Genomic DNA, 14,903 nt, shown 5'->3' with positions numbered 1-14,903 from the left:
AAACTCAGGGACAGTGCCCAAGCCCTGAGTTCATGCCTCAGGACTAGCACAACTAAATAAATAAACAAATAGCACCAGACATTCATTGTTTCCTCAATGCTTTGGAAAGCTATTGTCAGCAGTTAAAGTTTTTAAAAGTGGCATCACAACTTCCTTTTCTAGTGTCTCTCTGAAATTAGTGATGAGAGGCATTGCTGAGACAAGTTAGCCTTTCATAAATCCTCTTTCTTCCTTCAGCCTGACTGGTGAGCAGGGGAGAGCTGGGAACCACCCATTGTCTTCCAGCCTCCATTTCCCCTCAAAAATAATCAGCAGCCCCTCAACCACAGGGCCTTGACTTGCTTTCTCATCCTTTCCCCAGTGCAAGGTCAACTCTAACACACTTGGGCTGTCACTGGAAGAGAATTCCCCATGCAATTAAAGTAAATTGCATCTGCATGATCCTTTCTGCAGAGACCTTTTTCTGTGCCATCCTGTTGCATAGAAGCTGCAATGGATTCCATCTGGGAATGGTTCATAGACTCTCCTTTCCTTCATAAGCCAATGAGCTTGCCCTGTGCCTCTCATGGCCCACCATCTCCCTGTCTACACCCCTAACTACAGGAAGCAGCAGGATCCCAGGAGTGGGGCTCCAGAGAGCTGTGGCATCAGACCCTTGGGTTCAAATCTTAACACTACACCTCAATAGCTGAGATTCCCTTTGCTAAGCCATTTCCCCTCTGAGCCAGTCTCCTTATCTGGCAAACGGGACTCATTATAACCCCACTGGGTTATGAACAGTACATGAGATACTTCAGGAAAATGCAATTTTCAAACTGCAACAGGGAAGCTTGCCACTGATGCCATAATTCTATGCTATTAGGTCCTTTCACCATAAACAGATGGAAGGGAAGTGTAAAATGATGGGAAAGGAAGAAGTGCCTTCTTTCATGGTAAATTAGTACCCAGGGCTCAGGGTAAGCTGGGATGAGGCCATCATGCCAGATAGAAACACATGACCAAGGGAGGGACTGGCTCTGCGTGAAGATGGTTTCTTCAGGAAGAAGATGCCGGTGGTGAAAGATGTCTCAGCGTTGCAGTCACGAAGGACAGTTCTCACACTCAGTTTCCAAATCACTTCTGTTTAGCTCATCGATAGTTGCCTTCTAAGAAGGAGTCCCTGCCCGAGAAGAAGCTTAAGCTCTTTAAGCTCCAAAGATTAGAGTGGGGAAGGAGGAGGATGATAAACAAGACTGGAGAGCATTCTCCATGCAGAGAATTAGATCTGCACTTGGGTTAGATTAATCCCCACACCGAAACGAGCGGAACGTAGTTCAGCCCAGCATTGAGCTGTTTGTGGAAACGCAGACTCCGTCCTTTCTCCGAAGCCCAAGGACGGAAAGACCAAGCTGAGGAGGACAAATAGAGGGTGAGAGCTTCCTCAAGGACAGGCAGGGGAAGTAGATGGGGACAGGAAAGGAGCAGTGGTGACATAAATGAGGCATGATTGTCCCATCAAGATGCACAGTGCCCTTTACACTCAGCCTGGCAAGACTAGTGTCCTGCTGGGTACGTGCCATTGAAGTCTAAGCACGGGCATCTCAAATGCCAGAGGGCAGAAAGGCCGGCCTTGGTCCAGAACCAGGCAGAAGGACCCTCAGGAGGAAACGTTACCCTCCCCATTGAAAACCCATAAGCAATATGTGTGTGTGTGTGTGTGTGTGTGTGTGTGTGTATCTGTGTGTGTGTGTCTGTGTGTCTGTCTGTGTCTGTGCCTGTACCTGTACTGGGGCTTGAATTCAGGGCCTAGGAACTGCCCGATAGCATTCTTTCTATTAAAGTCTAGCCTTCCACCTCTTGAGCCACAGCTCCACTTCTGGCTTTTTGCTGGTTATTTGGAGATAAAAGTCTCATGCACTTTCCTGCAAGAGCTAGTTTTGAACCTGTAATGGCCAGATTTCACTCAGTCTCCTGAGTAGCTAGGATTACAAGTGTGAGCCACCAGCACCCAGCTTAACTTCTTTTCCATATTTGTTTCTGATTTTCTTTCTGTTGACCAGCTCCTCATGTGCAAGTAATCCCCTTCTAAGTTGATCCATTATGCACTTTATCCATTAGCTCTGGACAGATACAATAAGGATTCGGTTCTCCACGAAGCTTCTCAGCCTCTCCTTCCTCCTCTCTCCCCAGCGAACTAAGGCACCGTGCTTGGCCATCTTCCTCTGAATTATACTTTTGCATGCATTATTTTAAAATGTAGTCACATGCTTAATGACAAGATCCACTCTGAGAGATGCATTGTTAGGCTATTTTGTCCATGTTTGAACATCCAGGTATACTTGCAGAATGTAGCTAGGACTACTTAGTTCCTCCATCTTGGCCTGTTGTTGAGTCAAGAGATGAAATAGGAAGCCAGGCATAGTAGTGCACTCAGGAAGCCGAGGCTGAAGTGTCTCTCATTCAAGGCCAACCTGGGTTACATAGGAGAAACAAATAAAACAATGCGGGGGGGCGGGGGGGAGCTGCTGCCTGCCAACACTGCTCCCTGTTAGACAATGATCTTTACATAAATTAAAGGATTATATTCTAAAACAATGTTTGTGTGTTTTTTAAGGATACTGTAGTCAATTCCCAAGCCAATAACATTTTCATTTTCTATTATGAGTCTATGAGACTCACCTCATTATCACAAATTAACCACTAAAAAGCCAGAAGTGAGGATGTGGCTAATGTGATAGAGCACCAGTCTTGAGTAAAAAAGCCAAGGGAGAATGTGAGACCCCAAGTTACACACACACACATCTACAAAGATATCTGTCATAGAGAATGTACACCCCATTTTTTTGCGAGATGCTTCTGGTAGCCAGTGAATGGTTCAGAGACCTGAGCTGGAAGGGACTTAACAAAAGAGCCATTCAAATCAAGATGCTTGTGTGGGAACGCTTCTCCTGGACACTCTTGTCACACAGTGACATGAGGTACGGGGTTTGCACATCCTCCTGGGTTTGTCACTGCCCGGAAGTCACAGCAGATCTGCAGCCTCTCATATCCAGATTTCCACCTGGGAATGGCTGGAGGTGCAGGCCTATGTGTTTCAGTCTTGTATTAACTTTTTTTTTTAAATCACCCCGACTCTTTCCAGTCCCCCTGGCTCCGCAGCAGGGGTCCCCATGTGATATCTGATGGGATCCACCCCCACTTTCAGGCAATGGGGCTGGAAGCGCTGCCCTCTCTCTACTCTTCAAAGCCTTTCCCTGGTCATCAGAGACTGCCTGGTGGGGTTGGGCTCGGTGAAATCAGGGGCTTCCTCTCCTCCGCGCCCTCTCCCTACCTCTCCCTCCCTCCACCTTTCCACTTTCTCTTCTCCTTTATACAGAGTTATCCTTTCAAAGAAAGCCACTCTGGAACTGCCTGGATGGGGTCTTCTCTTCCATCAAAGCTACAGAGGCTGTACCTGTCAAAACTAACTGCCATAGACTTTGGGGGCAGCTACTCCCTCCTGGGGGCCTACAGGACAAGAAGCAGCCCAAGCAGCACAGGCTGAGGGTTAGCGTGGGCCTGATATCTGGGGTTACAGCTTGATCATTCGAGCAAGGCTCGAACCAGTCCACCACAGCCATGCTATGAATGTAACACTCACATCTTGGCTGTAATAACATGATGAGCAAAGGTGCTGGAGACTGCCCACCGTGGTTCTCACTCTGACTACACCACTGACTTGCAACGTGAGAGCAGCAGGCAAGTTCACCTCTGTGAGACTCCGTGTCCTCTACAAACAGGGCTAGTGACTGGCGTGTCTCCCAGGGGTAATCGGAGGACTGACAGGGATCCAGGACCAGTCACACTCCATCCAATCCAGGAGCTGAGACAGTGAGACCCAGAAATTTCAAGCAAGCACTTCCTGTAAGACCTGCAATCTGTTACAAACAGTATCCCACTCCCCCAGTGATCAAACCCACCCAGAGAACAGAGCCTGGGAAGTGCAGTTCCCACAGGCACAGAACAATGCAGGGGAAAAACAGGAGGAAGCTTCCAGACAATAGCCTGCAGTGCATAGGGGTGTGTATTTCACGTTTGGGTATGTATACTCTGGAGTACCTGCACACACACACACACACACACACACACACACACACACACACACACACACACACCCTCGCAAAGACACCATAACAAAACACCTAATTCTCCACCTGATCTCAGAGCACTTCCAGAACCAGGAGCAGAAGTTCATAGCTTGGGAAAAGCAAAATCTGAGAGATACGTGTTGGGGAGAAAGAGAGGATTTTTGTTTGGTGGCCAATGGCTGGAAACAGGATGCTGCACCCACAAATCAGCTTCTCCACTGCAGGGCAGAGCTGGAGTGAGGATCACAGAGATAGGGTGAGAGTGATGGGAGACAGTTAAGCTAAGACAGGAGGAGAATTTATTTAAGGATTGATTCATGCCTTGGTCTATTCATGAGAATAGACTACGATATTCTGGAAATTCAGGGGCCACCTCTCTTCATCTCTTTGGTGCCAGTCAGTATCTTTAGCCTTGAGGGAGGGGATAGAAACTAGGAACATGTAGGTCAAGTTCTCCTGTGTTTTAGTTCTGGATGGAACATTTCATAGTGATCAGCGTGTCTACATGCAGAACTGAGTAAGATCCCATCCAAGGGTGAAGGCGGCAGAGGGGAAGACAGAGATAGCCACTCCTCTTACTCCTTTCTAGTCATCCACTGGACATCTAGGCCCAAGTAAAGACTGTGTTTCTAGCAAAAGTGGATTTCAACTCCTGGACCACCACTGTTGTCACAACCTACACAAGAGAGGTGCTCTCTATGGCAAAGTGGCTGGGAAGCTGGCAATGCACTGCCAGGCTGGGAATCTCTAAGCCTAGTGATCTTGTTTATTTATTTATTTACTGTCAGTCCCAAGGCTCGAACCCAGGGCCTGGGGACATGTCTCTGAGCTTCTTTTGCTCAAGGTTAACATTATACCACTTGAGCCACAGGTCCATTTCTAACTCCCCCCTTTTTTGGTACTCAATTGAAGATAAAAGTCTCACAGACTTTCTTGCCCAGGCTGAATTCAAACTCTAATGCTCAGATCTCAGTCTTTTGAGTAGCTAGGATAACAGATGTGGCCACCAGTGTCTGGCCATACTTAGTGATCTTTAAGTCAACCAAGAGCAAGTGAAACCAGAGGGTTTAATTTTTCTCTCCATAACACCAATATGATTCAAATGGTAGAGTACCAGCCTAGCAAACAGGGAGCCCTGAGCTAAAACTCTAGTACTGCCAAAACAACAGCAATAAACAAGGGAGGAAGGAAGGACGGAAGGAAGGAAGGAAGGAAGGGAGGAAGGAAGGAAGGAAGGAAGGAAGGAAGGAAGGAAGGAAGGAAGGAAGGAAGGAAGGAAGGAAGGAAGGAAGGAAGGAAGGAAGGGAGGGAGGGAGGGAGGGAGGGAAGGAGGGAGGGAGGTAGGGAAGGAGGGAGGGAAGGGAGGGAGGGAGGGAGGGAGGGAGGGAAGGAGGGAGGGAGGGAGGGAAGGAGGGAGGGAGGAAGGGAGGGAAGGAGGGAAGAAAGAAGGGAGGGAGGGAGGGAGGGAGGGAAGGAAAGGAAAGGAACCAAACCAACACTACAGTCCTATTGAATTATGCAGTAGCTGAACATAACCCCATTCTCAGATAGGAACAAGGACCTGCTCTTTTGGAGGATAAACACTGCCAAGGGAGATACCCCATGGCCATTTTTCTATCTGTGCATTTCACTACTTAGGATCGCTGCCTCAGCAAACTCAATCTGGTGCTTAGGAAAGGCAACAGGAATCAATCACCCCCCGTAGATAGATAAATAGGTAGATAGAAACTTTGGGGAAGGAAAATATTGAATCCGGTTCAGACAAATGCAGTATAAATTAGTTTCTGACAAGAAATCCATGTAATTGTCCTATTTCCCCTTCCGTCTGCCATCCCAAAGGCTGGTGAAGTAAGTCTGGGAAGGGCAGGGGCAAAATGGAGTCAACAAGGATTTGGGGGGTTTGGCAAGCAGCACAATTTAGTCTTTTTTTATTCCTTCCCTTTTCAAGGGGTGGAGTACAGGTGAGGGATAAGCCTCCCCCCCCTCAGTACTAGGGTTTGAACTTGAGTCCGCTAGCTTGCTAAGTGGGCACTCTACCCCCCTGAGTCACTCTGCCAGTCCCTTTTTGTGTTGGTTGTTTTCAGGGTATGGTTTTTGTCCTAGGCCCCAGCCAGCCTAGACTGCAATCTTCTTATTTGTACTTCTCTTTGTCTCTGGGCTGACAGGTGCCCACCACGATGCCCTGCTACTCTGCTTCCCCTGTAGTGTGAGTTGACAGGCAAGATCCCCCCAGGCCCAGATGTCTGTGGAGAAGGAATCTCTGGAACTTTTATGGCCAAGCTGGCTCTGTGCTACGATTTCCCGAGATCCACCTCTCAAGTAGCTAGGATTATAGGCTCGAGCCACACTTTACCTGGCCTCATGGCTCATTTTTATGGTTGATCAGTTGCCCTATGGCAGCAGGAAGTCCAGACTCTGTCCTCCCGGGCCTCCCACTGCTGCGCTGTCATCATCTTGGGACTTGCTCAGTTGGTTGGGAGAATCAATATGGGAAGAGGGCAGGGAGCAGAGGACAAAGGTCAGGAGCTGGCCCATGGCTGCCCTTCAGGCAACACAAATGGTGTTGACCTGCACAGAGTACAAACTGGTTGTCTTTGTCACCAACTTGATCCAGATTTCTGACTGCTTTTGAATAAGTGGCCTCTGGTCACTCAGATCCACATTCCTGCGGGGCTATGCCAATACTGGATGGGCTCTTTCAAGGAGCCCTGAAGTCCACTGCCGCCATCACCACCCACCTGCTTTCTTTGCCTGTCTCAGTGACAGGCCTGGCTGTGGACAGCTGTACCCACAGCCCTAGTTTCATTCAGACTCACTGTTGCCGTCCCTGTCCCCTGCCACTCCTCCCCATGAGTTTCCTCCATCCCTGCTTCCCTGTTCTTTGAGAATGCATCCTTGGACTTTGTCCTATAGACAGTGAGCTACTGCTGACGTGCTTCTGATGGAGTGATATGCCAGGTCGGTGCTTTAGAAGGTAGCTCACCTGGCCCAGGAAAGACTGGGTTCCAGGCAAAAGAAACAAGGCTACTGCAATAATCCCGGCAATGCTGAGGGCTTGAGCCACAGGCCCTGTGGCAAGGGAGCTATGAAGACTGAGCTGGGTGCACAAACAGATGACCCCCTTACACACGCTCATGATCTAGTACTTGGCCATATGTCGGAGCACAGGAATGGCTTAATGCTTGAGGTTTATGCTTCCTGGCTGGTGCTGCTCCAGGCCCTCCACAGTCTGTGAACTGACCTAAACACCCACCATTCTTCCCAGTACTTTCTGCAGTTCCCATACATCTTGTCTGAGTCAAGGTTTGCTTTGCAAGGACCTAGTTTCATGGATGTCTGTAAATTTGCCTGTTTGGCTTTTCTGTTTTCTGTAGACACAGACCCTCTATGCACACCTTAGGATGCTGCGGTACCTAGAAAGAATGCATATCTTCACTTCTAAAAATGAGTTGAAGACCTGAGGAAATGCACAACATCCCTGGCCATAAAGGAAATGCAAACCAAAACAACTCTGAGATCCCATCTCACCCCAGTTAGACTGGCTAACATTGTAAATTCAAACAAGAACAAATGTTGGTGGGGATGTGGGGAAATAAGAACCCTATTGCACTATCGGTGGGAGTGTAAATGAATATAACCAGTCAGGACAGCACTCTGGAGGTTCCTCAAAAACCTAAACATAGCTCTTCCCTATGACCCAGCTATACTACTCCTGGGCATCGACCTTGAACATCATGAGCTGGATATGATAAAGACACCTGCACATCCATGTTCATTGCTGCACTATTCACAATAGCCAAGATAAGGAAAGAGGCCAGATGCCTCACAATAGATGAGCAGATCCAAAAAATATGTTACCTATACACATGGAACTTTACACAACCATTAGAAAGAATAAAATTATACCATTTGCAAGGAAATAGATGGAACTAAAACAAATCGTGTTAAGTAAGGTAATCCTAGCTCAGAGAGACAAATGTCACATATTCTCTCTCATAGGTAGAAATTAGACCTAAAATACCTGGGATATGATAAAGTATACAGGAGTCTAGACATTCACACACAATGAGACCAAAAAAGAGAGAACACAAAGACTCAATCCCTACATGCCTCTTTATATTCAACATATATATATATATATATATATGCACACACATATGTAGTGAAATAAACTATAAGGTATTGAAACAAGAGATCTCTTTTTTATTTATTTCAATTTTTTGATGAGTTTGCCTTTTTCTCTTTATACATGGTGTATTCACCCGTATATCTTCACGAGAAGGATGGTTTACAGAACTCGAGGGAAACGGGGTAAAAAAAAAGTGCATCAATGGAGCTTACTGGACAGTGACAAAGGTGACTATACTACTGTGGATGTCGATGAGTCAGAGGGACTGGGAGAGAGTGAGGGAACAGATGCCACTGTACAAGAGGATATGTACTCATTACCTGACTCCCTATATATATAAACAACAAAGCAAATAAATAAATAAATTCAAAGAATTATCCAAAATTGAGTTGAAAAAAAGGCAGGAGTCATCAAAAGCAGTCACATAGCTCTGGTGTTTGATTGTGTGTTTTGTTTCTTCTCTTTCTGATTTCTATTTATAAAACATCCTTTGGTTATCATGTCCACTTGGAGAAAGATATAGCATTTCCATAAGATATTAGAAATCAATCAATCAAAGGACTATGAAAAGAGAATGACCAGTTAGCAGAAACCAATTACCTACATCAGGCATTTTCGTATATATCATCTTACTAAATTTACACAAGACCTATTTAAGACAGACTCAGAGAGGTTAAGCAACTGTCCCCAGATCACGCTGCAAGCAAATGATTTTTCTGTTGACTCTGTCCAATGCCAACCCAGCCTGTTGCTAGCACAAAACAGAGCTAGCATGCAAAGGCACTTTGGGAAATGGTGATGTCAGGAAGACTCTAGAAGTATAGTTGAGAGATGTGCCAAAGGTCTCTCTTCCCCAAAAGTGAAAAAGGCTTTTGAAAAATATCACAGTGCACTGTATTCAGAAAACCAACAAGTCTAGACAGAAAGAGACGCCCAATTCTCCAGCTCCCGCCTCTCTTTCAGGTTTTCTACTACATGGAGGGGAGGGGAGATGTTTCCCAACATGCAAAACGTATGCAGAATTTTATTCAAAAATGTTTAATAAATCAAAAGATGCGCTGGGAACAAGAAGCATCACACAGCCCAGGTGATGTCTCTCTCTGAGGCTGGAGATGCAAGGAGGCGGCCTGCGTTTCTGTAAAACTGACTGATGGGATGAGAGAGATCAGGGGGAGAAACGCATACTCTCTGCCATAGACAACCACAGAACAGAGGAAATTTAAATGTGAGAGGGAAGATTGAAACCGCACTGAAAGATGAAAGAAGAGAAACAAGTACAAATGGGAAGATCAATTATTGTGTGAAGATCCTGAGGTGTGCCTTTCAGATTAGGTTGGGCTGCGTGTGGAGGTTACATAGTTCTGCTACATCAATCGTTTCCATATCTTCTCAGAGTTCACTGAGCACACGAGTCACAGTTGCCAACCCAGGGCATGTCAACCCAGGGCATGGTCCTGCTCTTCTGATCAGTTGTGGCTACTCACTGTCCTTCTGTCCATCTATTTATCCAACCCTCTGTTCATCCATTTGCCATCCATCGGTCCACTCATCTATCCATCTATCTATCATATGTCTATCTACATATCTATCCACTGATCTAAATACCCATCCAGTCCTGTGTTTGTCTGTTTAACTATCTGTCTGTCTGTCTGTCTGTCTATCTATCTATCTATCTATCTATCTATCTATCTATCTATCTATTTGCCTGGCTGTCTGTCTGTCTATACATACATACACTCATCTATTCCTCTCTGCCCATCCATCCATTCCATCCATCTACTCATGTATCTATCTTTCCATCCATCCATCTATGCATCCATGCATCATACACCCACTTATCTATCCATTCATCCCTCCATTCATGTATGCATACACCTATTCATCAATCTACCTGTCATTTATCTATCCATCCATCCCTGCATCCATTCATCTACTCATCCATTTCCCTATCATCTATCTAGCCATACATTTTTCTGTTCATCCACCCATCCATGAATGCATACATCCATCTACTCATCCATCTACTTACCTATCTACCTACCTACTTATCATCTTATCTATCTACCATCCACCCATCTATCCAGCCAACCAACAGATATTTGTTGCTGCTTACTACCGCATCTTAACTAAAGAGCTAAGAATATTAGTAATGAACATGACAGCCATGACTGTAGCCTTATTGCAAACAGCACATGAGCAACAGGAGTTCAAGATGAGACTGGAGATGTACATCAAGGTCAGATCCAGCACAGACTGTGTGGAGTGTGGAGTTTATTCTCAATGTAAAGGGTTTTAAGCAGGGTGCAAATCAGCTGATCAGGCTTGTCTGAGCTATTTGAGATCAACAGCGAAAACAGGCAGAGCAGTGAGGAGACTGCTCCCCCTCCAAGTAGAGGGTGGTAGTGTGCATTTGGACTAGGGTGGGGTAGCAGGTGCTGTAAAGATGTGAGATTATCCATCATCCATCCATGATTTGGTTTGGGGAAGGGGGGAGAATGGGAGGAACATTCTTGAAAAGCTCTGTGAAGCGATATCATTTGCTAAAAGGTGGAGAATATAGAGAGGGCTACACGGCTGGTATTGCTTGACTACCTGCTGTGTGCTGGAGGTGCAAAGTGCCTGCTTCCCAGAAGAAGAGAACAGGTTCCCTGGGTCCAGCCACCCCCTGACTTAGAGGGACTCAACTTCCTCTGGCAAAGAGCTTGAGAACTTTCACTTTGTCAGCTCATCCAACACTGATCTGTGCACACCAGCACACAAAGTTTTTTTTTTAATCAAAATTGACCTGATCTTGTCCATGAGGAGAAAAAATCCTTCTTATTTTTCCTGTAAAATTGACTTATATATGATGCAAATTACAGTGAATGAGTAAATTTCTCTCTTTTTTTTAAACTTAGAAGCCAAGGAGAAGCTTAGCTATAAATCTGTAGCTCAGTGTAATAACTGCTTCCATAATGGCATTCTGGTATTCATTTGATATTGATTAATCTAACTAAACATCTGTTGTCTGCCCATGGCTCAGCCTAGACCTGTTTATAGCTTCAGTCTTCTCTGATCAGACCATGTGGAGACCAGAGATGTTTATTCAAAACCTAACTGAGCCATGTGGGCTTCCTGAATCAGGAACTTGGCCTAAGGGAAACAGAATAGATTTCCAGCTCCCAGTTGGAGAGCATACTTTGCTGTGCGACCAGATATCTCTTCTCACTGGGGGCTTCTGACCTTTAGATGCCAGAGGTTGGTTGCTCAGGGTTCATAGTTGAGTTTTTCTAGAGCATTAACCCAGAGTGGCCCAAAGTCACAAACCCTCTGGAGGGTAGTTCATTGCCAACGATGAGATGCCTCAGTACACAGTACCAGCCTCCGTGGCTCTTGACAGGGCAATGGTAAGGGGTTTCCCAGCTACAGAACATTCACTGTTGGGGTCTCTGTAGCTGCTGCATTGCAACCCAGCCTATCCAGCTCTCCATCCCATCTTCCTTCCTCCCGCATGTACCCGGCTTACAGAAGCTCCTGTCCCTTGACAAACTTCCTTCATTCAAACCTCAGCACGTCTATTTTCCAGGACAACTATGACCCAGTGGCTGCTGCGACTGGTAGGATATCATTTCTTCTTGCCACTACTCTCCCCCATGAGTGATAGGATTGAAGGGAGAGAATGGAAGTTGATCAGGCAATGGACAACTCTCACTTCTAGACATGTTTTCCTTAGTAAGTGAAGCCTACCCGGGACCTAGGAGTCCATGTCGTAGAGTGAGAAGACGTTGAACTCTTGGTTCCAAAGACTTCAAAATCTGGCCCTGCTTTAAGCTCTGTGACCTTGAACAGGTTGGTGAACCTCTCTGAGCCTCACTTTCTTTAAGTGAAAAATGGTCCAAATCACCTCACCTGGTAGGTTAAAAAAAACCCAAAAAACAAAAAACGTAGATGAGTTCAGGATATAAAAAGTGCTTGGAAACAAAAGCAGCCCACTCGTAAGGTCAGGAAGCAACCCAGTGTCCTTCCAGCTTGACAGTGGGGTGTTCCCACTGTGTGTCCCACTGTGGGTGTTCCCAGAATTCTGTTCCCAGAAGCTCTGTGAGCTTCCTGGGGCCGTGAGTAGAGTGGAGGAAGGTGGCCTACACGGTGCCAGGCAGACAGGGCATTCCTACTGCTCCTTGCCCCCTAAGGGGGTGCCCAGTGGGAGTTCATGGGTCATGAGGGGCACTATGGGAGCAATGGGGAAGAGAATGACACTTCCCAGAAGTCATCTCTGTTCAGGGAAGACTTTAGAAATCGATCTACAGACCACACATGATTGAGAGATGCTGTAAGCTGACTCTTCCGTGAGGCCAGAAGTTAGTCTGTCTTCCTCACTCCCTAGCAAGGAGCTCCACACAGAGTAGGTACGCAACGGACACTTGTGAACAAAATGGCCAAATGATAGTTAGCTCCCCACCACTTCCTCAGCCGAGGATGACAATGTCACATCAGCACAGGGCCCCTCTTCTGCTGGCCAGTGCTCTCACATTGGGAAGTGCTTTCATTGTTTCTGCATTGCTTTCTCCTACTGCAAGGGTCTGCAAACCATGATCCTTTTTTTATAAATAAAGTTTTATTAGAACATAAGCACGGCCATTGGCCTACGTCTTTTGCCATGTCTGCACTTTTGTGACATCCTGGCAGGACGAAAGGCTATCACAGAAACTTGAAATATTTCCTCTCTCAACTTTTCACAAAATGTTTGCTGACCTTAGTCCTAGAGAGATCGAATAAGATAAGGGTCCTTTCCAAGAAGGGGGCACTGCTTCCCTGGGTTGGAAGACTAAACTAAAGGGGTATCCTCTCCTTTCTGGAGAGGCTCCACGAGTACCATGCCACAGAAATCTTGGCTCATGTCAAAGTCAGCATATGCTCTGTTTATACCAGCCCTGGCACTGAGCGGCCTCCCCGGTCATCTCCTATACACCTCAGTGGTACCACCAGGTAGAAACTGTCATTCCATATTACATGCTAAAGGCTTAGCAGGAAGAAGAGGGCGTCTTAAAGTAACCAACACAAACCGCATCTGTTCAACCCCAACAGATGGCTGCTGTTACACATAACAGCACCAAAGCCAGTACATCAAAGGGCTGTCTCCAGCCAGAGCATTGTGGGGTTACCTTTCCTGAAGGTGAAGGGATTAGTCTACTGGAAAACCAGACTCCCTGGACCTGCCGCACAGGACAGGGGCCTCGTTGAGCAGTGTGAAACCCAACACATGAGAAACTGTCACCCAGAGAATAGACGAGCCGGTGACATCTGAAATGCCCATGGAATGGGTGCAAAAGGCTTTCTGTTTGGATTGAAAGACCAGAGATGCCAGGAAGGTGCATTCTAACTCTCCAGATAAAGACGGAGACGTGATAAGGCACCTCTTTCCCCTTTCTGAATTAAAAGGACTTGGTATCTTTTACAGAGTTCTCTCCTTTAGGACTAAGTATAGAAATTCATTCAGTTCCACATTGTCAAGATAACAAATCATTGGGGAAATAAGACACAATAGGTGAGAGTCCTGCACTTATTACAAAAGGAACAAAATCATCCTCCCCCCTGTCCACCCTCCCCACCTTTGTTGGAAAGGAAGAATACAGGGAAATGAATATGGCGTACAGAGGTAAACAGCAAATGTCCCCAGGTCACTTCCTGATGACACAGGAAGAAAAAATTCTTGCTTGTCTTCCTGGAATCTCTCTACGGAATCAGAAGTTCACTAGAATATGAAATTGTGGGGGGAGTGGGGTAGGAGAGGAGCGGGAGACACCTAAGTCACATGAGTGATTCAATGATTTGGCTTGCCCGAGAAGTTCCATTTTTACTTCTTACTGTCTGGGAAGATGCTAGGAAGAGTCCATTTTTGAATCTGGAAAACCACAAAGGCCTCTTTGCCCTGCTGTGTACTCAATTACCAGCACAACCTCAGTGCACATCAAGGTCCTGGTGAGCTACCATGGCCATCTCCCTGTCTCAGGGAGCCCCCAACCAGAGGACTTCCTCCCTTGACCTGTTTCTTAACAGGTCTGTACTTAACACAAACAAAAATGCATTGTTTTCTTCTTCCACCCTCGGCCAGAACAGGTTCTCCTTCAAGGTGAAGTTCACCCCCCAGTTCCTTTATCCTGTCACCAATGCCTGCTCACAGTAGAGCCTCTATGAATATTTGAGCAATATTAATGTAGTATTTATGAAGGACTACAAGTGTGTTATGTTGAATATTTTACAAATGCATCTGCTTTTTTACATCTATTTCTTTTTCCTTTTTTACGTTGACATGGATTATGCCACCCAGGTCTAAAATGCCCAATTGTCACTTTAGTAAAGTGCTTCTTCACTTCACGCAACACAAATTGATTGACTGCCCGTCAAGTGTTAGGTATCTAGGCTGGTAGCTCAGTGTTGATCAAGCAGAATGTCTGAACTTCCAGCCTAATGGGACAGTGGGAAATACAATGATAAAGCAGCACCGCAGGTATGTCATGACAACCTATGATAGGAAAACCACATATAAGGAAGGATACGGGTTTTGAAGAAGTAATGGTTGACTAAGACTTTAAGGATGGTTGAACTAGGCGAATTAACTAGAATAACTTTCTCAAGACTGATTAGGGTTAGGACTAAGAACAGAGTCAGGGTTGGAGTAAGGGTTAGGG

Source organism: Dipodomys spectabilis, unplaced genomic scaffold (genome assembly GCF_019054845.1).
Source record: "Dipodomys spectabilis isolate Male_0828 unplaced genomic scaffold, ASM1905484v1 ptg000125l, whole genome shotgun sequence".
Taxonomy (NCBI): Eukaryota; Metazoa; Chordata; class Mammalia; order Rodentia; family Heteromyidae; genus Dipodomys; species Dipodomys spectabilis.
Note: the sequence above shows the minus strand (reverse complement) of the source record.